Genomic DNA, 26,007 nt, shown 5'->3' with positions numbered 1-26,007 from the left:
TGACTCTAAAAAATTCCACCAGGGAACTCCTACAGCTGCTAAACATTTTCAGCAAAGTAGCTGGATACAAAATTAAGTCATGAAAATCAATAGCCCTCCTATATACAAAGGGCAAATGGACTGAGAAAGAAATCATGGAAACTTCAATCTTTACAATATCCTCAAAGGGTATAAAATAGCTTGGAGTCAGTCTTACCAAGCAAGTGAAAGCCTTCTGGAAGAAAACTTAGACATTAGAGAAAGAATTGAAGAAAATATCAGAAAATGAAAAGGTTTCCCATGCTCATGAGTCAGTAGGGTTAGTATAGCACAGAGCGGCTACCAAAACAAAGGCAATCTACAAAATACAATGCAATTCCCATCACAATTTTAACACACTTTTTCACACATCTTGAAAGGACAATGTTCAGTTTTACATGGAAACACAAAAAAAATCTAGAATGGCTAAAACAATTCTGAATAATAAAATAACTGTAGAAGATATCACCATCCCAGATTTCAAGTTGTACTATAGAGCAATCATGATAAAATGTATGATATTGGGTACAAAAAAAGGACACATTGATCAATGAAATTGAGTTGAAGACATAGACATAAAACCACACACCTACGAGCATCTGGTTTTTAATAAAGATGGCAGAAACACACACTGGAAAAAAGACAGCATCTTCAAGAAATTGTGCTGGTCAAACTGAAAGACTGTATGCAGAAGAATTCAAATAGATCTATACTTATCACAATGCACAAAATTCAACTCCAAATGCATCGAAGTCCTCAACATAAAACCAAACATACTGAATCTGATCGAAAAGAAAACAGGAAATAAGCCTTGAGCTTATTTCCTCAGGAAAGATTTTCTGAAAAGAATGCCAACAGTACAGGCACTAAAATAAACAATTAGAAAATGGAACCTCATGAAACTGAAATGGTTCTGCATAGCAAAAGATACTGCGATTCAGACAAAGCAGCAGCTACAGAATAGAGAAAGGTTTTTTTTGTTTTTTGTTTTGTGTTTTGTGGTTTTTTTTTTAACCAATTACACCTTTGATAGAGAGCTAATATCCAAAATATATTTTTTTTAAAATCTAAGGGAAACTGGATGTCAAGAAGGCAAATAATCCAGTTTAAACTGGAAACAGATTTAAACAGAATTTTCAAAAGAAGAAATTCAAATGGCCAAGAAACACTTAAAGATATGTTCATCATCTTTTCTGTTCAGGAAAATTGCAATCAATACCACTTTGTGATTTTATTTTACACCCCTAAGAATGGTTAAGATCAAAAAACAAATGACAGCTCATTGCTAGTGAGCATGTAGTCTAAGAAGAACATCCATCCTTTGTTGGTAGTAGTGCAAACTTGTACAGCCATGGCCTGAAATTAATGTAACAGTTCCCCAGTAACTTGTAAATCAATCTACCTCAAGATCCAACTAGACCTTTCTTGGGCATGTACCCAAAGGATGCTTTATCCTACCAAAGAGACACTTGCTCAGCCATATTCATTGTGCTCTCTTCATAATACTCGGAAATTGGAAACTATATATTCCATCAACAGATGAATGGGTAAAAGAAATATACTACATTTTGGTATATTGCCAATGGACTTGAAAAATATGAAAATCATGGAATTGGCAGATAAAAGGCTGGAACTAGAAAAAAATCATACTGAGTGAAGTAGTCCTGGCCCAGAAAGACAAACACAGTATGTATTCACATATAGATTGACATTGGCTCTTATCCCAATTGCAACCAAGTTGCAACCTATAGAAGCAAAGAGGTTAAGTAAGCATAGAGCAAGGAACTCAGTCTGAGGGCTTGGGGTGCTGGGAATGACAGATCTTTCCAGGAAAGAGAAATAAAATAGAGAATTATTAATGTATTGGAGGAAGAAGACTAGAATCAAGGAGAGAGGAGAGAGAGGAATGAAGGAGAGAATCTTCCCATATCTTAGCTAAAGCTAAGAGCCATTAGAGGGGTAGTATGGAAACTTAATACAGTAGATGCTTCCTAAAATATACCTATATAAATGTGATCTAAATGAAATCACCAATGATGGGGAAAAGAGAGCCCAACTGGACATCCCTCAACACCAAATAAAGCTTCCAATATTGGGGTTGAGTTACAACTAATTGAGTTGTTGACTAAAGGAATCCCACAAGAACCACCAAACAACCAAGGCTGTTGCTAAGACTGTAGTTTGTTTTCCACAAATTGTTGTCAAGACCCTATTGATGAAGACATCTACACAACTTATTGGACATGGAGAAGTCGAGCTGGTGCCTATACAGAGCCTTCACCCTTGCATGCTAGCATCTCTGGGTCAGAAAGGCACTCTGCACACTACCAAAGGAGAAAGGTAAACACCAGCCCAGCTACAAACCCTCTGGTCTACAATGGTGACTTGCCTACAAGATATGCTAGGGCAATAGTAGCACAAAGTTTGTGGGAGTAACTGCGCAATGTCTTATTTGACTTTAGGTCCACTACATGAGATGAACTCCATACCTGACTGCTTGAGTGACAATGAACCTGACACTAGATAGCCCAGGGATGTAAGGTAAAAACAAATACTACTCTTCTAAAACATATATTTAATATAGCAATAAAAGACTTCTAATGATGTTCTGTTATAGTCTAATGACAGTGCCGTGCTTATCCACCATCTGAGAAGCTTCCTGCTGCAGCAGATGAGAACAAATACATGACTTAGAGCCAGACATTATGCAAAGTGTGAGACTTTGGAACACTCGGCTCTGAATAGGATGTTGTCATCTAATCTCTCTCCTCAGGGCTCAAGGGACCACAAGAAGGCAGAAAGAATGTAACAGCAAGGAGGATGGAGAGCAAGAAAACAAGGCCCTTAGAGTCAACATGGTCTGCACACATGTGAACTCGTAGACTGAGGCTGCATGCACAGGGCTTGAGCGGATCTGTACCAGTTGGGGTCCTAGAGCTTTAAGAAGTGGGCACATGTCCCCATCCCTAACCCAGAAGCAATCTCCAATTGATAACCATTTGAAAAGGAAAATTTAGTTTTCCTCCAAGGAAGTCTCACTAGGGAAACCAACAACTCTTAAAGAGTAGGTTGCATGCCCAGCAGTTGATGACCATCACAAAGGAAACAAAACAGCTCATGGAAGGGCCTTGTCTCATAATGTCAGGCCAGGGCTCTTCCTTTTATTTTATTTTTTTAACCTTATCTTGTTTTTACTTTAGTTTCAATTTCATTTGAATATATATGTTTCTTCTCTTTTTTTACCCTACGAGTCCTTTGCATGTATGTTATGACTTGCAGTTTAGTGTTTTTATGGGATTCACGGGTGTCTGAATGAGTGAGTTTCTATTGTGCTTTCTCCTGGGTTATTTTCCTTCTGTTTGTTTTGCCTAATACCAAAGTGTTGCTTTCTATTTTATCATATCATATCACATCATATCATCCTCTAGAAGCTTCTTTGTTTTTGTCTTTGCTTTTTTTTTTAAGTCTTGGCAGTTTGTTTTGTTTTGCCTTTTTTTGTTGTTGTTTGTTTGTTTGTTTGCATTTTGTTTTCTAACAGACCTGAGAACTCAACCATAGGTTTTGTGCTAACTAGGCAAATGCTCTATCACTGAGATAAATCCCCAACTGTCTCTTTGTTTTTTAATGAGAGACAGAGAAGGGTGGATCCAGATTGGAGGGAGGTGGTCAGGATTGGGGAGGAGTAGAGGGAGAGAAAATCAAAAGAATAGACTATGTATGGAAAAACACTTATTTTCAATAAAAAAGGAAAAAAGGACTATATTAATATACACAGAAGTAAAATCACTACCATCAAGCTATTAGAATAAGGGTTCAATGAAATTCTAATACAAGGGAAGCATATTAAAATATCATTTTACTGTCTCCAAAAATTATCAAACAGAAAATTTAATGAAATATACTATTTGATAATTATCATAGAATTAGTTTAATTGCACACATGCTTGCAATGTGGGCATTTAGTTTGTGTTTACACTAAGATAAAATGCAATGTAAAGACGTTCTATACTTGTGGATAATAATACTTTTTAGCATAAAGATACCAATTTCCTCTAAAATCAACTTCAAATTTTAAACCCAAACAGTCTTTTAGTTGGGTCTTTATAAAGGTCAATTTCTGAAATTCATAAGGAAGAAAAGATGCCTATGACTAATGATGACAGTCTTGACAACTTGAGTAAAGAATAAAGAGTTGTACTTAGATATTAGGCTTGGCTACAGAGTCATTGCAGTAATTAAAGTAATTAGATCAACTCTTAAATTGATAAAAAGTGCTTTACAGTTTATATTTGCTTATTATGTGAATGAATGTGTCCCTCCAAAATATCTGCATTGGAACTTAATACTCAAAGGATGAAATAACATTTGAGAGTTTGGGAACTGTTAGTGTCATGAGATTAAAGCCCTCACAAAAGGGTTAGTTCTTTTATTAAGACAGCTAGAGGGGAGTGTCCATGTGCCCTGCATGTCCTACCCTTTGCCCTCTGCCATTTGAGGACACTAGTTCTATGACATCTGGAGAACATAGCACTCAAGGACCCATCATGGATACAGAGATCAGGTCCTGTGCAGACACCAAGCCTGTTGACGTCTTGATCTTGAGCTCCCCAGTCACCATTACAGTGAGTCATAAACTAATGCTCCTTATAAGTTGTTTCATATGTGGTGTTTTGTTATAGCAGCAAGAATAGACTAATACAGTACAAGAAATAACTATCCTCATATATAAAGAAAACTGTAAATTGGGTTCCTACTGTATACAATATAAAATATTGGTTAAAAATAAATTAGATGTAAAAAGAAAAAATCAGAACTTAGTATACAGGAACATAGACCACCAAGGGTAGAGACTTTATTTAAAAAAATTCAAGAGTTTAATTCATAAGTCAAAAAAAGACCTTATTACTCAAAATTTACAGATAGCCTTGACAATGTTACCAGATAGATCACAACTAGGATGAAATATTTTATTTTCTGAAAATCATTGAGAAACTGTTACCTAAAATGTACAGGTTAGATATTTAAGTTTTCCAAGATCAATAATAAAAAAATAGACTATGTAAGAAAATGAGACAGAAGGAGGAGGCAGCAATAACTTCAGAAGGGTAGCAGGCACCAAAGTTTACAAAAAAATTCCACAAATAAATTTATGCTTATAAAATTGCAACTTAAACTATCAATGAAGTATGCCTGAATGATAATCAGAATAAGAAAGACTAGAAAGCAGGCTGGAACCACTAGTGAGACAGACATGGTGAGACAGGTTGGTACTGAGTACTGGGACAGGCATAGTAATAAAAACATCTCCAATAGATCTGGAAACATGCACAAACCCAGTCATTCCAGTGTGCAATTCAGAAGCACTAATTGGATGGTCATAATATTCCTTGCCTGGCAATTCCACTCCTGGGTTTATGTCTTATAAGTAAGTAAGGGAGCATACTGAAGAATAGTTCATTGAGCAGTTTGTACAGCAACTGTTGGACGCAATCTAGCTGTCAATCACTGCAGGAACAGTGAATTAAAACATTCAGAGGGCAGATTATCATATGCTAAGCATTATTTAGAAGCAACAAAACCACAGAGGCACAACGACACACAGAGTTTAAAAAGAAAAAAAAAACTGGAGTGAATTAAAAAAAAAAAAGAGGACCTCCCAAGGAGTAGGTTTGATGATGTCCTGTAAGGCATGAGATTAGGTAACTCAGTAACTTACACCAGAAAGTTTAAACAGTCAATAGATACTAGAAAAGCACATTTTTTAAATATATATGTTTTAATATATACACAATTAAATACTACACAGCCAGTGGAAAGGAGGCATTTCTTAGACACTTAACAAATGTCCTCCTACTACACAAAGTAAAATATGAAACCTGAAAAATGAGAAATACGGCCAGATGTGCAGTATGTACGTGTGTGCTTACAAGTGCACGTGCTTTTAATATATGCATACACAGTTAGGAAGTCAGGGGAGAAAGGGAAATAAGAAATTTTGACCACCTTCTGCCCCTGCCTGGTCCTCTGGGCTGGAGCAGACACAGAGTCGGTCTGCTCCTGTCCTGTGGAGAAACTGAATCCTGAGTCATCCAGGAGCCACTGCACTCAGAGCAGCTGGTAAGAACTCCATCTCACTCCCTAAACCCCAGAGATAGATCGGGGAGCCAGGGACATCCAGGGCACAGCAGCTACCCAAACCCCGCCCCTCCGGAATTCCACTTCCCTTCTGCCCCTGCCTGGTCCTCTGGGCTGAAGCAGACACAGAGTCAGTCTGCTCCTGTCCTGTGGAGAAACTGAATCCTGAGTCATCCAGGAGCCACTGCACTCAGAGCAGCTGACACAGAGTCGGTCTGCTCCTGTCCTGTTGAGAAACTGAATCCTGAGTCATCCAGGAGCCACTGCACTCAGAGCAGCTGGAGCCACTGCACTCAGAGCAGCTGAAACTGAATCCTGAGTCATCGAGGACCCACTGCACTCAGAGCAGAAGGATTTCCAGATCCAAGAGGTGGCCTGAGTCCCAGGAGTTATTCCACCCAGGAGATTAGGAGCATAAGACCACAGAGACCTCTGGACTCTGAGGAGCTCTGCAATAAGCAAGATAACTGGAAATACAGACTCCAGTTTTACACAGTGAGGGCAGGTACCACTAGAGTTAACCAGATGGCGAAAGGCAAGCGCAAGAACATAAGCAACGGAAACCAAAGTTTCTTGGCATCATCAGTGCCCAATTCTCCCAATATAGCAAGCCCTGAACACCCCATCACACCTGAAAAGCAGGATTCAGAATTAAAATCACTTCTCATGATGATGATAGAGGATTATAAGAAGGAATTAAGTAACTCCCTTAAAGAAATACAGGAGAGTACAAGTAAACAGATAGAAGCCCTTAAAGAGGAATCACAAAAATCCCTTAAAGAAATGGAAGAAAACACAAAGAAGGAATTAAACAAAAACATTCAGGATCTGAAACTAGAAATAGAAACAATAAAGAAAGTTCAAAAGGAGACAACCATGGAGATAGAAAACCTAAGAAAGAGATCAGGAGTCACAGACGCAAGCATCACCAACTGAATACAAGAGATAGAAGAGAGAATCTCAAATGCAGAAGATACGGTGGAAAATATTGACACAGTTGTCAAAGAAAATGCAAAACGCAAAAAACTCCTAACTCAAAACATCCAGGAAATCCAGGACACAATGAGAAAACCAAACCTAAGGATAATAGGTATAGATGAGAATGAAGATTCCCAACTTAAAGGGCCAGTAAATATCTTCAACAAAATTATTGAGGAAAACTTCCCTAACCTAAAGAACAAGATGCCCATAAACATACAAGAAGCCTACAGAACATCAAATAGACTAGACCAGAAAAGAAATACCTCCCGTCACATAATAATCAAAACATCAGATGCACAAAACAAAGAAAAAATACTAAAAGCAGTAAGGGAAAAAGGTCAAGTAACATATAAAGGCAGACCTATAAGAATTACACCAGACTTCTCACCAGAGACTATAAAAGCCAGAAGAGCCTGGACGGACATCATACAGACACTAAGAGAACACAATTGCCAGCCCAGATTACTATACCCAGCAAAACTCTCAATCACTATAGATGGTGAAACCAAGATATTCCATGACAAAACCAAATTTGCACAATATCTTCCCACAAACCCAGCACTTCAAAGGATAATTGATGGAAAATGCCAACACAAGGAGGGAAACTACAACCTAGGAAAAGCAAGTAAGTAATCTTCCAACAACCCCCAAAAAAGATACAAACATAACTTTACCTCTAATAAAAAAAATAACAGGAAGCAACAATCATTTTTCCTTAATATCTCTTAACATCAATGGTCTCAATTCCCCAATAAAAAGACGCAGACTATCAGACTGGATACACAGACAAGACCCAGAATTTTGCTGCATACAAGAAACGCACCTCAGTGACAAAGACAGACACTACCTCAGAATAAAAGGGTGGAAAACAATTTTTCAAGCCAATGGTCCCAAGAAACAAGCTGGAGTAGCCATTCTAATATCAAATAAAATCGACTTTCATCCAAAATTAATCAAAAAAGATAAGGAAGGACACTTCATACTCATCAAAGGAAAAATCTACCAAGGTGAACTCTCAATTCTGAACATCTATGCTCCAAATGCAAGGGCACCTACATACATAAAAGAAACTTTACTAAAGCTCAAAACACACATTACACCTCACACAATAATAGTGGGGGATTTCAACACCCCACTGTCAGCAATGGACAGATCATGGAAACAGAAACTAAACAGAGACACTTTGAAATTAACAGAAGTTATGAACCAAATGGACTTAACAGACATCTATAGAACATTTCATCCTAAAACAAAAGAATATACCTTTTTCTCAGCACCTCATGGTACCTTCTCCAAAATAGACCATATAATTGGTCACAAAACAAGCCTCTACAGATACAAAAAGATTGAAATAATCCCTTGCATCTTATCAGATCACCATGGACTAAGACTGGTCTTTAATAATGACAAAAACAATGGAAAACCCACGTACACATGGAAACTGAACAACTCTCTACTCAATGATGACTTGGTCAAGGAAGAAATAAAGAAAGAAATAAAAGACTTTTTAGAATTCAATGAAAATGAGGACACATCATACCAAAACTTGTCGGACTCCATGAAGGCAGTGCTAAGAGGAAAGCTCATAGCTCTAAGTGCCTACAAAAAGAAACTGGAAAGAGCACACACTAACAAGTTGACTGCACAACTAAAAGCTCTAGAACAAAAAGAAGCAAATACACCCAGGAGGAGTAGAAGGCAGGAAATAATCAAACTCAGGGCTGAAATCAACCAAATAGAAACAGAAAGAACAATACAAAATATCAATAAAACCAGGAGTTGGTTCTTTGAGAAAATCAACAAGATAGATAAACCCTTAGCCAGATTAACCAGAGGGCACAGAGGCAGTATCCAAATTAATAAAATCAGAACTGAAAAGGGAGACATAACAACAGAAACTGAAGAAATTCAAAAAATCATCAGATCCTACTACAAAGGCCTATACTCAACAAAACTGGAAAACCTGGATGAAATGGACAATTTCCTAGACAGGTACCAGGTACCGAAGTTAAACCAGGAGCAGATAAACCATCTAAATAGTCCCATAACCCCTCAGGAAATAGCAGCAGTCATCAAAAGCCTCCCCACTAAAAAAAGCCCAGGACCAGATGGTTTTAGTGCTGAATTCTATCAGACCTTCAAGGAAGACCTAATACCAATTCTCTTCAAACTATTCCACAAAATAGAGACAGAAGGAACACTACCCAATTCGTTCTATGAAGCTACAATTACACTCATACCCAAACCCCACAAGGACCCGACAAAGAAAGAGAACTTCAGACCAATCTCCCTTATGAACATCGATGCAAAAATACTCAATAAAATTCTAGCAAACCGAATCCAAGACCACATCAAAACAATCATCCATCATGATCAAGTAGGTTTTATCCCAGGAATGCAGGGATGGTTCAATATTCGGAAATCCATCAATGTAATCCACTATATAAACAAACTTAAAGAAAAAAACCACATGATCATCTCACTAGATGCTGAGAAAGCATTTGACAAAATTCAACATCCCTTCATGATAAAAGTCTTGGAAAGATCAGGAATTCAAGGCCCCTACCTAAACATAGTAAAAGCAATTTACAGCAAACCAGTAGCCAACATCAAGCTAAATGGAGAGAAACTTGAAGCAATCCCACTAAGATCAGGGACTAGACAAGGTTGCCCACTCTCCCCCTACCTATTCAATATAGTCCTGGAAGTCTTAGCCAGAGCAATTAGACAGCAAAAAGAAGTCAAAGGGATACAAATAGGAAAGGAAGAAGTCAAAATATCGCTATTTGCAGATGATATGATAGTATACTTAAGTGACCCCCAAACTTCCACCAGAGAACTCCTAAACCTGATAAACAACTTCAGCAAAGTGGCTGGTTATAAAATCAACTCAAACAAATCAGTAGCCTTCCTCTACATGAAAGATAAACAGACTGAAAAAGAAATTAGGGAAATGACACCCTTCACAATAGTTGCAAATAATATAAAATACCTTGGTGTGAATCTAACCAAGCAAGTGAAAGACCTGTATGACAAGAACTTCAAGTCTCTGAAGAAAGAAATTGAAGAAGATCTCAGAAGATGGAAAGATCTCCCATGCTCATGGATTGGCAGGATTAATATAATAAAAATGGCCATCTTGCCAAAAGCAATCTACAGATTCAATGCAATCCCCATTAAAATCCCAACTCAATTCTTCACAGAGTTAGAAAAGGAAATTCTCAAATTCATATGGAATAACAAAAAACCCAGGATAGCGAAAACTATTCTCAACAATAAAAGAACTTCTGGAGGAATTACCATCCCTGACCTCAAGCTGTACTACAGAGCAATAGTGATAAAAACTACCTGGTATTGGTACAGAGACAGGCAGGAAGATCAATGGAATAGAATAGAAGACCCAGAAATGAACCCACACTCCTATGGTCACTTGATCTTTGACAAAGGAGCTAAAACTGTCCAGTGGAAAAAGGACAGCATTTTCAACAAATGGTGCTGGTTCAACTGGAAGACAACATGTAGAAGAATGAAAATTGATCCATTCTTATCCCCTTGTACAAAGCTCAAGTCTATGTGGATAAAGGACCTCCACATAAAACCAGATACACTGAAACTAATAGAAGAGAAGGTGGGGAAAAGCCTCGAATACTTGGGCACAGGGGAAAAGTTCCTGAACAGAACTCCAATGGCATATGCTCTAAGATCGAGAATTGACAAATGGGACTTCATAAAATTGCAAAGTTTCTGTAAGGCAAAGGACACTGTCAATAGGACAAAACGACAACCAACAAATTGGGAAAAGATCTTAACCAATCCTTCATCTGATAGAGGGCTAATATCCAATATATACAAAGAACTCAAGAAATTAGACTCCAGACAACCAAATTACCCTATTAAAAAATGAGGTATAGAGCTTAACAAAGAATTTTCAACGGAAGAAACTCGAATGGCCGAGAAGCATCTAAAGAAATGTTCAGCATCCTTAGTCATCAGGGAAATGCAAATCAAAACAACCCTGAGATTCCATCTCACACCAGTCAGAATGGCTAAGATTAAAAACTCAGGTGATAGTAGATGCTGGCGAGGGTGTGGAGAAAGAGGAACACTCCTCCATTGTTGGTGGGACTGCAAGATGGTGCAACCACTTTGGAAATCAGTCTGGCGGTTCCTCAGAAAATTGGACATAGCATTACCCGAGGATCCAGCTATACCACTCCCAGGCATATACCCAGAAGATGCTCGAACATATAACAAGGACATATGCTCAACTATGTTCATAGCAGCCTTATTTATAATAGCCAGGAGCTGGAAAGAACCCAGATGTCCTTCAACTGAGGAATGGATTCAAAAAATGTGGTATATTTACACAATGGAGTATTACTCAGCTATTAAAAACAATGAATTCGAGAGGTTCCTAGGTAAATGGATGGAACTAGAAATCATCATCCTGAGTGAGGTAAGCCAATCACAAAAGAACACACATGGTATTCACTCACTGATTATTGGATATTAGCCTAGAACCTTGAAATGCCCAAGATGCAACTCACAGGCCACATGAAGCCCATAAAGAAGGAAGACCAAGTGAGGGTGATTCGGTCCTTCTTAGAAGGAGCAACAAAATACTCAAGGGAGCAAATATGGAGACAAAGTGAGGGACAGAAACTGAAGGAGGGGCCGTCTCAAGACCACTCCACCTGAGTATCTATCCCATGTGCAATCACCAAAGGTAGATGCTGATGTGGAAGACAGGAAGTGCATGCTGATAAGAGCCTGACATGGATATCTCCTCAGAGGCCTTCAAGAGTCAGACATATTCAGAGGCAGATGCTCACAACTAGCCATTGAACTGATCATGGGGTTCTCAATGGAGGAGTTAGAGTGAAGACTGAAGGAGCTGAAAGGGTTTGTGGCACCATGAGGAGAGCAACAATACCAACCAACCACAGCTCCCAGGGTCTAAACCACCAGCCTGGGAGCACTTAGGGGGGGATCCAGGGCTTCAGCTGAATATGTAAAAGTGGAGGGCCCTGCTGGGCATAGGTGGAAGAAGAGAACCTTGACCTCATGAAGGCTGGATGCCCCAGGGGGTGGGAATTTTGAGGGTGGGGAGGTGGGAGTGGGGGGGTGTAGATAGAGGTTACATCCACAGAGAAGAAGGAGGAGGGGCGAGGGGATTGGGGGTTCCGAGGGGGTGGTGGGGGATGGGGTAAGGGGACAACATAGGAAATGTAAATAAATCATCCAATAAAAAAAAAAAAGGAAAAAAAAAAAAGAAATTTTGACCAGAGGTTGGCTCTGGGGTGTGAAATTAAATAATAAAGGAACAGAAGGAAAAAAAAGAGAGACTTAAGTTTCACTTTCTCTTCGAAAGTTGCTTAAACAAAATAAAGTTATTATGAAAATAAACATAAGATGTTTGCACCTACTGGAACAAAATGAGGTACGTGTCTTCCTTCCAAACAGAGGCCACAGAACATTTGTTTGATACTCACCTTTTTAGTTTTTAAAACAGTTTCTGACCTAGGACAAGAAGTGGGGAAAAAATAAGGTTGGGAAAGACAAAGAGAGGGAGTTGGTAAGGGGGGGGGGGAGATGTGAGGTGGTATTTGTTTCTTCACAACTGTCTACAATTTTTACATTTTCAAAATTTGTTATAGTTACAGAATGACAGGGGAGACTGGGCCAGAGTGCGGACAGGCTGATAGCACAGGTAGGAAATCCTGAGAAGTCTACCTTGGGTGTTGCCAAGGGGCCAAAGGCTCTGCCTGAGTGCTTTCTCTAACATGGCCTACGGATGCCCACCTGCCTTTCTGAACTAGGCATCTTCGCTCAGAGAGGCCACAAGCGCTGTGAGAAGAGAGGTCTAAATGAGGTGAGCCAACTGCGGCTGCTTCTTCCACTCGCTTTGTCAGCTGAGCTTGAGATGCTCCACCTTCTACAGGTAAGCGAAAGCAGAGAGCGCGGGCGAGGATCACCGGGGACGCAGCACCCACACAGGCTAACTCCTGGCTCTCCTCCATTTCTCAAGCAGCGCTCAGAAAGCCTCCAGCCATTCAACACGCATTTGACCTCCTTCTCCGCTAAGTCTCTTTCTTTCCATTTCTTGACCCTCCATCCTGTCTTCACTTCCCAGCTGCTCTCCAAGGCTTCATCTTTCTAAGGATCTTTCATGTGTTAAACATTGGACTCTGTTGCTGGGTTCCGGTGAATGCTGCTTAAAACACAAAAGGTTAAGCAGAGAGCAACTTTATTGATTAAACATCCATTTTCTCCCCTTTTGTTTTTGTAAGAGCCCTTGATGTTGCCTCTGATTGACAGCCCCACCTGCACACCTCTGGCCCTGGATTCCCCTTGGTAATGTCACTGAGAGCTGCAAAACTCCCACATCCACTCCACACAAAATCCACACCCTTCATGTGTAGCTTTCAAAGGAAAGAGTGAAAAAAAGAAGACGTGTAGCTTTTCTCTCTTTATCCTTCTTTCTCCATCCCTTAGATAATATTTCCAGAAATCCCTGTTGAATGAAGAAAAGAAAAAACAACTGGAGAGGAGAAAAAGGCTTTAGCGGAAAAACCCCTCCCTTTTATTTGCAATCCTTCAGCTCTCAGCAAGCCTTTGACTATGCTTTCAGGAAGGTGACAACCTTGTTCAATTAGCTTTTCCTCCTCACCTCTCACAGTGTGAATGACCTAAAGATTCCTTACTGCAAGACTAACAAAATGACACCCATTAACAAGCTCTGCATGAGAGGCTTGGCATGATGGTGACTCTGCCCTGTTGTCGGCTCATGATAATGACTACATCAGCAGGCTTGACTCTTCCCTGCTCTCCCCTAAAAGTGTAATATTGAAAATAACAGGGCACTACTCCGTTGCCATTAGAGATGAGGCTATGGCTCCTAAGTATAGAAGCCAAATGTCCAGTTACTGACAGATAGCCAGCAATAAACAATGTTGAGCAAATCAACATAATGCACCTCACCTCTCCATATCCTACCCACAGACTCAGTCCAAGAATGAGAAGCAGGTAATCAGAATGACCACTTGAGCTGGTAGGACCAGTGTGTTCTGGGGGGCATGAGCTCTCTTTTGTACCTCCTTCCCCAGGTTTCACCCTTACCTTCAGCTCTGATAAGCTAGTCCAAACCTTTGCAGAAAGAGCCCAACGTGGGCCAGGTTCTGGAATAGCATCACTGGGACATCAATTAGATGAAAGCTATAAAGCCAAAAGATGAGGTGCAAAACCATCTAACACTCCCTAGCAGTACTCAGGAGGACCCAGACCCCTGACGAAGAAGATTCAAACAGCCAGGAGTGTAATAGACTTGTTTTTATTATCTCTCATGAGCATTAATACATTTTCAGGAATTTTGCAAGTCAGTAGTCATAGGTAATATTAAAAATTCAGTTACACATACATCTTATTAAAAAGAATTAATTTATACACTAAAGTAGCAAATGGTTAAAAACACACAGCATCTCTTTGTTGTTTTATTACATTGCACTATTGCCTATGCTCCTCTTATGACTGGCATTACACATGGCAGAAATAGTACAGAAAAGGGCGTTGTTGTGCTTCTCTTCCAAAGTACATGAAATAACATCATGTGAGTAGCTGGCAGTCAACCACAGTGTCAGTATTGACATTAGTAAATTAGTAAGTGCTGCAAATCAAGACTTGATGTATTGTTCTGTTGATTGCCAAGGCTAGGGCTTATCAAGCTATGCCCCAACAGTCAACACACCCGTTAGCTTATTCTTTTATGACTCACACACTAAAAGTTGACTTTTTCCCTTTAAAGCATTGTCAAAGAAGAAATAGAGGGAGAAAGGGAAAAGAAAAAAAACAAAGTGGAAAGAAAAGGGCCTCAAACAAAGGGCCAGATAGTAAATACTTTCGTGTTTGTACAGTTTATGTCCCAAGTATATAATTCTGCAACTGATGTACAAAGACAGCCATTGAGTGTGACTATACTCAATATGATTTTATTTATAGTTGCAGGTCAAATTTGACTTTCAGGACAAAGTTGGCCAATTCTTGATCTAGAGCTAAGAAGCATTCTGAAGTTGCTAGAGGGATGGCTCCGTGATTAAGAACACTTGCTATTTACAGAAGACTTGGTCTGATTCCAAGTATCTACAGTCAGTGCATCACAACTGTCTGTAGCTCCAATTCCAAGGTATCTAAAATCCTCTTATGACCTCATCAGACACCAAGCTTACACCAGGCATACATACAGGCAAAATACCAAAATATATATAATGTTTTTTAAAAAAGAAATCAAAGAGAATTGATTGGATATATGAAATAGAAAATTTAGAAGGAGACACTATGTATTTTCTTATGATTTGAAAATATGTTTGATAAGCCCTTTAGATGATTAAAATCTTTATTAAAAATAATGTACATTGGTATATTTATTGGTGGTTAGTTATTACTAGCACACCTCAAGGTCCACTTTGTTTATCAGTTCACTATACCCCCTTTCTTCTCAGGAAGACATTGTTGAATACTTACCATATATTAGGCAGAGAAATGAGAGAGAATGACAAGGTCCATGTTCTTCTGCTATGCACAGTCCCGTATGAGAAACTAACAGATACCTTGGGCATGGTATTATGAGATAGAAACACAGCAGACCCAAGTTCTGTGAGGTAGAGCTAGCCTGAAGAAAATAATATTCTAGATGATTCCATAAAGAGGAAAGGAACCCACACCCACACAGCAAAGTCCTTGAAGTAAGTATTAACTTGAACATCATATGTAGTAAAACTGATTCACAGAGGATAGTGAGCATGCCTAAGATAAATCAGAGCAGAGCAGAGCTAAGAATCAAAACGCAGTTTGTTTTGGCACTGATACCCTTTTTTGTTAACCCTGCTCCTAGTTAATCCCTTGCTTATAGAAATGATCAGAATGTTAAAATTTTGAGATCTTCTGTTTCTCTGTTGTCTCTGTATTCAAAAACGTTCCCTTTTCCCAAAAATTGCCAAAAGGTAAATGAGATTTTAACATTTTTATGTCTCTGAATGGAGCCCTGCAGTAGTATCGGTGGTGAGCTAAACTTGGTCATATTAAAAGTTCTGCCATTGCATTGTCTGTATGTTCGAAACTCTCGAAGAATTAATAAAATAGTGGGGCTTCTTAAGTTCTGGCAATAATGTAGGCAGTCATTTATTCTCTGTGGAAATAGCTCTTTAAGAGAAAGAGCTGTTATTTATTTAATTAATGTATTTAATCCTGCTGAGTGAAGCTGATATGGAGTCTACAAAGTCCAAGCTCAAGTATGTTCAAGCACTTATCACCCACAGGTCTTACAGTGAAAGTCAGGAACACCCAGAATCCCTCTGAGGTGCTTTGAAGGAAAATTGCCCCCATAGACTCATATATTGAATTCATGGTCCCCAATTGGTGGAACTGTTTTGGAACAATTCAGAGATAATTCCTTGTTGGAGAAAGTATGCCACTGTGGGGTACAAAACCCCACACCACACCCAATTGGTTCTCTCTGTGTCTTGTGGTTGTTGTCTCGAGATGTAAGTTCTCAGTGGTACTCCAGAACCATACCTGCCTGCTGTCATATATCCTGTCATGGTGGTCATGAACTCGCACTTCAAAACTGAAGTCCTAATAAACTCTTCCTTCTATAAGTTGCCTTGGTCATGGTGCTTTGTCACGATAATTGAAAAGTAACTAAGGCATTTTTCACCCCAGCTCAGTGTGAACTTGTTTGATGCACAGTTTATATATTTATCTGTTAATAGAAGTCTTTAAAAATCAATATTTTCTTAAGCATACAGAAATTGGAATTTCATAATTTCCTTGGGAAATTTACTCTAGAGCATGGCTTCTTAAATTTTAATGTGAATCAAAATCACCTAAGGAACTTGTTAAAAGCACCTTTTCCTGGTCTATAGTAACCAATACGATCTGATTTAGTAGATCTCCAACCAGAACTAAAACCCTTGGTTAAGAGTCTTCTAGAATTTCTCAATTCCTATGATGAATAATGTCTTCCATCATGCCTAACAAATCGATATGCTACAGGCCCACTGTCTTTCATCTGCAGTTCTAAAATCCCAAAGCTCTGAAATCCAAGCCTCTTTATATAACATCCAGCAACCAAACCTGTTGAGAACTTGACAGATCCAGGGGGTAAAGGCCTGACTGTGACTCACTAGAAACTTACTTATATTTCCGATTATGGTTAATTAATATTTAAACATTTTGCTTGAAAAGCGTGATTTTTAAAATACCACTTCAGGTACAGCCAATTCAAGTGTTCCAATATAAAATACATGCTTTGTTTTTCCTTGCCCAAACCATGAATATTTTACTTACTAAAGCATTTAGTTCCAATTATTCAGATAAGGGCTATGGTCCTAAACAAAGCCTTTGCTACACCTCTGTGAATGGGAGCTTATCCCTGGAGCACACATCCTTTGAGCTGCATCGGTGTCTTAGAAATTTGATCTTCAGAAGACAAGAATGAGTGTGCACTTCTCTGGACACCTGTCTTTGCAAGTTCTGTCATCATAAAGTGTTCTTATTCAAGAGTAAGATCAGCAGTTCCTCACCCTCTCCACCCTTTTTGAGGCTCTGTACGTTTACCTCATGAAAGCAGTCTAGACCACTTGGTTTCTCTGGAAAATTTTAAAGTATTCTTTCATAGGTCTTTATCATCCACCTGTTTTTTAACAGGCCCAGTCCAGGCCTATTCAAAAATACCAGGAAACTAAATGGATAGTGGAGATGGGTTCCAGAGATTGAAGTATAATCAATCGAGTGACATTCTCAGAAGAAAAAGAAAAAAGAAAACCCAGAAAGAACATGAAGGTCAAACCAGGAGAAAATGCCTAGGTACCAGCTGCTAAATAATTGCCAACTAATTAGCATGACCTTCAGAGTCCTGCATCAGCTTCTCTCTGCCGCCCATGCCTGTGTTCTGCCCCTCCACGTCACTCCATTCTCATCATAACTCCACTGTGTTTGGCTTTTTCTGTCAAACATAAAATTTCTCTTTATCTAACCCCACTTGTACATAATGTTCCGGAATGCTTGTCAATCTTATGCTCTTTCTTCATCTCAAGTTTTCTAAATACTGACCCTCACCACCACCTCCAATATCGTTCACTTTCCACTGATTAGTATGCCTGTCCCAGAGACCACCACTACTATCTTTGAACTGCCTGGCAACTAATCTCTATATCCCAACCAGCCTATAGAAACCATGAAGCTAGGAACCAAACAGTCATCCATTCTGGGACCCTAGCACCTGAAACAGGTCTGAAAGTGATTCAGTTCTGAACAAACGTGTGCTGAACGAATGAGTGTATAAAGGAGCAGAATGGAGACTAGAAGGAAAGTTGGACATTAGGGTTTCATCTAAACATGTTTCTGGGAACAAGTTAGTGTGTAAGAACCTGTTCTTGCTGAGTGGGCTTAGGGTGCTGAACCCACTAATGTCAAACAGACAAAAGAGAAGACCCAGGGTCTTTACCTTCCTTCTCCTGTATCTGCTTTCCCTTCAGAATCCTCAACAAAATTTTACTATATATTTCTACATGTTTGTGTTTTGTTCCTCCACAGATAGTAAGGTCAGAAGTAACAGGGATAATATAGCTGGCCTCTTCCCCACTTTCTGCCAGCTCCTAGAGTCATACCTATAGCTGTTTGACACATTAAATATTTGTGAAGCAATGACTGAATAGTCCATGGAAACATGTATGATGTTACCTTCTGGAGTCCTAGAGAATCTGCATTCATTCTGAGATCTCCTAGGCTCCTCCAAAGAACTGAGTCCTAAGACCTCTCTTGAATAAAAAGAAAATTACAAGTTAAGAATTTGAGATGATATCTTACCAATCTGACCCAAAGGAATTTATCCACTCATCCATCTCAAATTACTCTTCTGAAAAGTTACTGAACTTTACCAAACTCTAAAAAAATTCTTGCCTTAATATCCTATTGTACTCTAGCTGATGTTCTAAAAACAGAAATAATGTTGTTCCGTTCTACCCCTCCCTTCCTTGTACTCGTCGCATTTTTTTTCATTCCACAAAGTCCCAAGAGAGATTTCTCCAGAAGAAAAAAAAATCCAATGCCAATATTTTCAGAAACTTCTCTATAATCATGAAAAACTTCTTGGGAAAGGGGTAAAAACAGTGAAGTGATTGTCTCTGAACCCAACTTACACCTAGAAAATCAAAGGGCTCAAGAAGATGCTTTTCCCTGGCAAGGATTTGTCTTATATGGTGGGCAGAGTATCAAAGTTTGTATCATGATTACTACTAGTTCTAATAGAGATAAAAAGTTGAAAAATAGTCCCTATAAATCACAGAACTCATATAATTTATTATATATTCTTAAATACTTGAGTTTTTTGGCCTTAAATCATTTCTAGATTTCAAATTCTCCTTTTCAGTAGCTAAAAATAAATGTGTGAATACCTAAAAGAAGATCATCTTTAAAGACACCATATTAGCTACTTATCTTGCACAAAACATGCTGAAAAAACAAACTTGAAAAAAGGGTTTTATTTTTGGTTCATAGTTCAAGGGAACAGGCCATCTCTCTGGGAACTCCCGGCAGCAGGAGCCTGAGGCAGCTGGTCACACCACATTCAGAGTTAGGAAGCAGGGAAAGATGAATGTCTGTGTTTGTCTTGCTTTCTTGTTAAGGATGGGTGGCCCACGAAGAACCTAGCCCATGGCAGGGTGCCATCCACACTTAAAGTATATCTTCCCACTTTACTTAGCCCAATCTAGATAATCCCTCACAGACATGCCCAGAAGTATATTATTTCAATTAATTTGAGATCCTATTCTGCTCATAACCATCATTAATCATCACAGGCATCAACTTTAAAGGCTGCAGTACTCAAGCATGAAATTTCAGTAACCCAGTGTGATCAAAGTAAGACTTTTGAAAATTATTTTAGTACAAATGGTTCTAATAAGGATCTTACATTTCAGAAAGATGAGACCAAGACTTGTCAGTTTAATTAAGTTTTGACAGGGTCTTGCTCTATAGTTCTGGCTAGATTGATACTCACAATATAACTCAGGCTGGTCTTGAACTCATGACAGTCCTGCCTTAGTCTCCAAAGTGCTGAAATTATAGGTGTGTGTCACCATGCTGTCCCAAATACCCCAATTTTTTATTGCCTCTTAGATCTGTAGCCTAGGCTTTACCAAATTTTCTTTATCAACAAACTAAAGATTCTCTAGTCCATATCACTTTCTTTGACTTTCTATAAAAATTTTAAAGGCCATGTATTAACAGTAAGCATAAATACAAAAGAACCTTATATTAAGATATACACTCTATACGTACCTTGTCAATCACTCAATTCATCAATACAAAGGTAGCAGGACTAACTACTGAGTCTATGCATGGCTGGGTCCTCCCAGTGATTTCTTCCATCCCTCCAGCCCTGTTATTCCAAGAATGAACCATTCTGTCCATGTTTGTTGATGTGATCTGAATTAAACTATCCATCCTGACTTAAGTCTTGAGCCTGATCAGCAAGCAAGTACTACCTAGAGAGTTTCAAATTTACTAGCAGAGATCAAAGATACAAAAAGAATAAAAGGAGAGGGAATTGAAAATGACAAGCAAACTGTAATCTAGAAAATGTTCTTAAGTCTCTGTGTTTCATGAACACACAGAAAAGGCTGGACATTTACAGCATTCAGAATTATAGGACAAGACTACTGTTTTCCTATAGTAGTTTCTTTAGGGATTATAGGAATAAAGGGATTTACACACAGATTATAATACTGATTATACAGAATGATAAACTTTAGCAATGTATGTGCACATGTATTATAAATATATGTCCACAATAACATACTGGAGGAAACTGATAAACAATGACCTATTTTAAAGGTGTTAAATACTTTTTAAAAAAACTTTAAGTATATGAGAAAGTTTCATTCTGGTTGAGTACACCATCATATTCAATTGCTTAATCAACCAAACGAAGGTATGCTAGCCACTGGAGGGTTTGTATTTAAGTCTTATCTTCTTCCTTTATTATCTCTGTGACTTCTGGCATTAAGCCCCTCCCCCATCCTGAATTTTTACACTTATAAAATAGGTGTTGTCATAGCCCTTACCTCATAGTATCACTGAGGGAGCAAATTAGTCAAGATAGTACTGCCAATACAGCAGCAAAATGGGAGAACAAGAGAAATATTTGGGCTCGTGATAAATTTGGTTCAATTAACAGCTGATCTTTTATTTGAGGATCATGTTTTTCCTGCCCCTGGTTTTGGTGTTAACATCTTGCCTTACTATGGAGCTGGCATAAATCCAGCTCTTTCTCTCTCCGTGGTTTTAGTCAATGGCAATTGTTTACATTTTGTTTTGTCTTGTTGTAATAAACCGTGGTTAATCCAGTGTTATCTCCACAAATCGATTCTGAACTATTGCTGATCTCTGAAATCAAAGTTGTAGGATAGTGATCATAGTATCTCAAAGGCAAAGGTCCCTGTGTGGACCTAAGCTAGGGTCACCAAAATATCTGGTGGATGTACTTGAAATCAAAAAGGGACCACCAGCAAGTAGCTTACTTGCCCGAGTAGCTAGGAAGACCACTGAAAGATAAAAAAAAATCACACCCATCAGTCATCTATGGTTGGAGTCAGAGATCAATTCTGAGGTCAGTGTGTTACCTGATCCACAGATCTCCCTCGTCCATAAGACTTCCCTGGTTTTTCAAGTGACTCAGTGTAATCTGAGGGTACTGGGGTGTGGATGGAGGCAGCAGAACTGCTTTGAGTCCTGAAAAGGACTTGACTCCAATCTGTGAGGGGGGGGTCTCTACATTGGGGGCTTCTCACCACAGAGCTACATGACCATGCTCACCGTGGCCTGGGCAGTGACAATGGTGAACAGCAGCTCCAGTGACTGATAGCACAAGGAAACTACCCTCATGATGAGCTCCTGTAATGGCTGGCATCAGTAGCCATGGCAACAGGGAGGTGTCTTCACAATAGTTCTATTCATGGGGCAGACTATTAATAAAAATAAACTAAACCTGGAGAGAGGAAAAAGCGGTTGACACCAAGCAGCTGCTTAGAAGATATGTTTATAAGAACTCAAGAAAAAGTTGACAGGAAACCTGAGATACTAGAGACCAAAAAGAGGTAATGCCAAGTGAGGAGACAGCAGAGAAAAGGAGGAGGAGTATCAAAAATTAGCTAGTGCTTTACCATTAGCTTCCCAGGGTGGACCCCAGCTTAACCCAGGATGTCCATCTGTGTGACCTTGGTCAAGTCCTGTAACTTTACAGAGCTTCAGAGTCCTCACTTGAGAAATGGAGTGACAACCAGTACTAAAAACTACTTCACAAAACATGCTAAGAAGAAAAATATGGAAAGCTGTTTGGAAGCATGTCTTAAATGTTAAAACGTAGTTCAGAGATGGCAAGCTGTCTCAGAGGGGAAAGGCTCTTGCGACCAAGCCCAACAGACCAAATTTGACCCCTGGAACCCACATGTTGGAAGAACTGACCCTTGAAAATCTACCTCTAACCTCTACATGCACACCCACACCCCACAGAGTTAATAAATATATGTAATTTTTAAATTGTTAAGTATAGCATAAATGTAACCATATCTCAGTTAATGATGATGATCACATTTCAAGAAATAATATCCACTGGTAACATTTTTTGTTGTATAAACATCGTAGGCTGTACTTACATAAACCTTGATGATATAATCCACAACACACCTAGGATATATAACACACAGCTATCGCCATACGTGTAGACCAGTGATGACAGAGAAGTCATTCTGCACATCCTGAGTACACCGTCTGTAACATCTAATAGGAGACCGTTGCGCAACGTTTAATGCTCTGATGCTCTCGGGATTTAACCTTAATACTATCCGTTCACATCTCACTGCTGAAAATATATGGCTTCAGGGAGAAAAAATGAAAAGAGAATGAGCTAACTTGATTAAAAAGTGGGAGTGAAAGGAAAACCCACCCGGTTACACCCAGAGGACCCATGAGCCAGCAAAACAGGGCGAAACTGTGAAGGAATGAAAGAAACATGCTATGTATGCACAGAATCGTCACAAAACTCCATTAAGGATTCCTGATCCCTGCTTCTCAGGTAAGGCTCAGATAGGTTAAATGATACCACCAAGGTCACACAGAACAAGATGACATTTGTCATCCAAAAATTTCTAGATTGAAAATAAAATTCCCTTCTCTTCTCTCCCTCCTTCCCTTCCAATCCTCTCTTTCTTTCTTCCTTCCTTCTTTCTTTCCTTCCTTTCTCCCATCTGTCCTTCCTTCCTTCTTTCCTTCCTTTCTTCCTTCCTTCATTCCTTCCTTCCTTCCATCCTTCCTTCCTCACTGCTGCTTTGCTATCACAACACCAACAGCCCACAAGTCAGAGCAGTCATTTCCTGAATTAAGATGACCAATGAGTCCCTAAGCACACTGCACCAGTGCTCCATACCTCCCACTATAAACCTTTCTGCACTCCTATAGGCTGTCTATGGAACCCCATACAACCTTCTTTAGCTGTGCTTACTCTTAAATACTTTCTAAGCATGTTCTTTGGGGTGGTAGAGCGTTTTGTTTGTTTGCACGGGTGTATCCTGAAAGCTCTCAAAACCAGCTTGCTCAGATGGAAAACAAAATCCCTTCCCCATGTAAGCACAACACACACAGCCTGCTCAGAAAAGAACTTAAACTCCAGGCAGCTGAGTGAGAAGTGAGCAAGCTGGGAGAATGAAAACTCTCCTCGAGGAAAGCCACAGATCTTTGGCTTCCTTCCCCAGAATGCCACAGTGCCAAGAGGACAGTGTGCGGCTACACGGACCATGGGAAGACATTCTACCATCATCCAATGCTGTGAAGTAGAGCATGCAAGGAGTTGTGTGTAGTAGGGAGAGGAAATATGTAGTTCCCCTTGGTTGCTTCCCAAGCAAGCAAATACGTATAATTTAGGACCCATTCTTTTTTCTTTTCTTTTTTTTTTTTAAGTTCTTCAAGTTTTTAAGTAAGAAGTTCCCCCAGGACTGAGATGATTTTAAAATGAAGACATACCCTGGACTCTGCCAACAGAGAAAAACTTGGCTGGATTAGATGCTCTGGGTTTGTTTGTTTGTTTGTTTTTGGGTTTTTTTGTTTGTTTGTTTTTTACAGTTGTGTGTACTTTTGCTAGGGACAAATCTGCTTCCTTCCACACTCCTCCCTTTTCAGAGAACACACATATATTCTGCCTTGAAGGAATGGAAATCCTCCCTTCCTAAGAGGAACAATTTCCAGTGTTTTCCCCAATAAAATTCCTAGTGTTTAGTTTCCAGGTATCAAGCCAAATGTTGAAGACAACCCCACTTCTAAAAACTGTAATAACCCTGATTTTCTGGGGTAACTTTCTCCTAATGAGTTAAAATCTTACACATTTTTGGTTTTGGTGGAGGTAGTGGTGTGTGTGTGTGTGTGTGTTTCTATTTTTTTACACCAGGTCTGACTTCTCTGGCCCCTGAGTTCACACTCACAGATGAGCAACAGCCAAAATAAAGAACCCACAAAAACTTGTTTTTATCAAAAATCTCCAGGGAAGAAGAACTTCCAACATGACTTAAATGAAGGCAAGTCCACCCAAGAGAGGCTTTGGGAACACAGAGGCAAGAGACTCAAGAGGACAAAAGAGGCTTAGGTTTGGGTGACTATGTGATCTCAGGCATGTTGCCAGTCACTATCTCACTGCGCCACATCTATAAAACATGATTAAAGATGTCTCCACCCTGGAGTTAACATAAATGAATAAATATTGTGAACATTCATGACTCAGTTCCAAGTACAAAGTATGATCGGTTATTACTAGGCTCATTTCATCCTTCTTTTTCTATCTACAGGATTGCTGTGACATTCCAATGATATCACAGGAGATGGATTGGAATGTCATTTGTATGTGAGATTGGTGTAAGAAAAAAAGACAATGTGTGAAAGAAAAGTAAAGAACAAGGGCTTCGATCTCCAGTGTATCACCATGTTCACAGCATCAATATTCACAACAGGCAAGACAGAAGCAACCTAGATGTTCATAAAAGGATAGATTTTAAAATGTGATATAAATCCATGAAATATTGTTCTGTCTCAAAAAAGGAATGGAAACCCTGCTGCCTGAGACAATACAGATTAATCTGGAAGGCATTATGAAAAGTGAAATAAGTTAAAAACAGAACAACAAATTCTATTTCATACAGAGTGTACAATGAGTCAACAATAGTTCAGTGTTCAGAAGCAGAGAAGGAACTGATGAATTGCTGAAAGCTGGGAATAGGGAAAGCCATAAGATATTAGTTGGAATGCACAGAATATCAATTATATAAAGAAACAAACTATAAAGATCTATTAAAGCTATTTCTAATAGGAAACATTACTATATTCTGTACTTAAAATGTTGATAAGACAATAGGGCCTTCTCTTGCTCTTGCTCAATACTAATAGCAATAACAGGAGGAAACCTTTAAAGATGATGAGCAGGTCTGTGGTATACACCTGGTTATAGTACATCATTATCACCAAACTCATCAAATTATATACATCATGTGTGTACAGCTTTTTGCATTTCAACATATCTCAATAATATAGATTTTCAGGAGAGTGAAAACCAAATACACTTACAACTTTCCTGTATATCTTAAATTATTTCAAAAATTTAAAAGGTTTATTATAAAACTCCACCTCAGAAAGCCTGCCAAAAAGTCCATCCGAGTATTACCTCAAGGGCTTTGTGACAAATGCAGGGGGTCAGAAGACTCTTCAAAGAAAGAAAGAAAGAAAGAAAGAAAGAAAGAGAGAGAGAGAGAGAGAGAGAGAGAGAGAGAGAGAGAGAGA

This window comes from Grammomys surdaster, unplaced genomic scaffold (assembly GCF_004785775.1).
Source record: "Grammomys surdaster isolate TR1022 unplaced genomic scaffold, NIH_TR_1.0 363, whole genome shotgun sequence".
Classification (NCBI taxonomy): Eukaryota; Metazoa; Chordata; class Mammalia; order Rodentia; family Muridae; genus Grammomys; species Grammomys surdaster.
The sequence above is the reverse complement of the archived record's forward strand: the minus strand, read 5'-3'. Positions refer to the sequence as shown.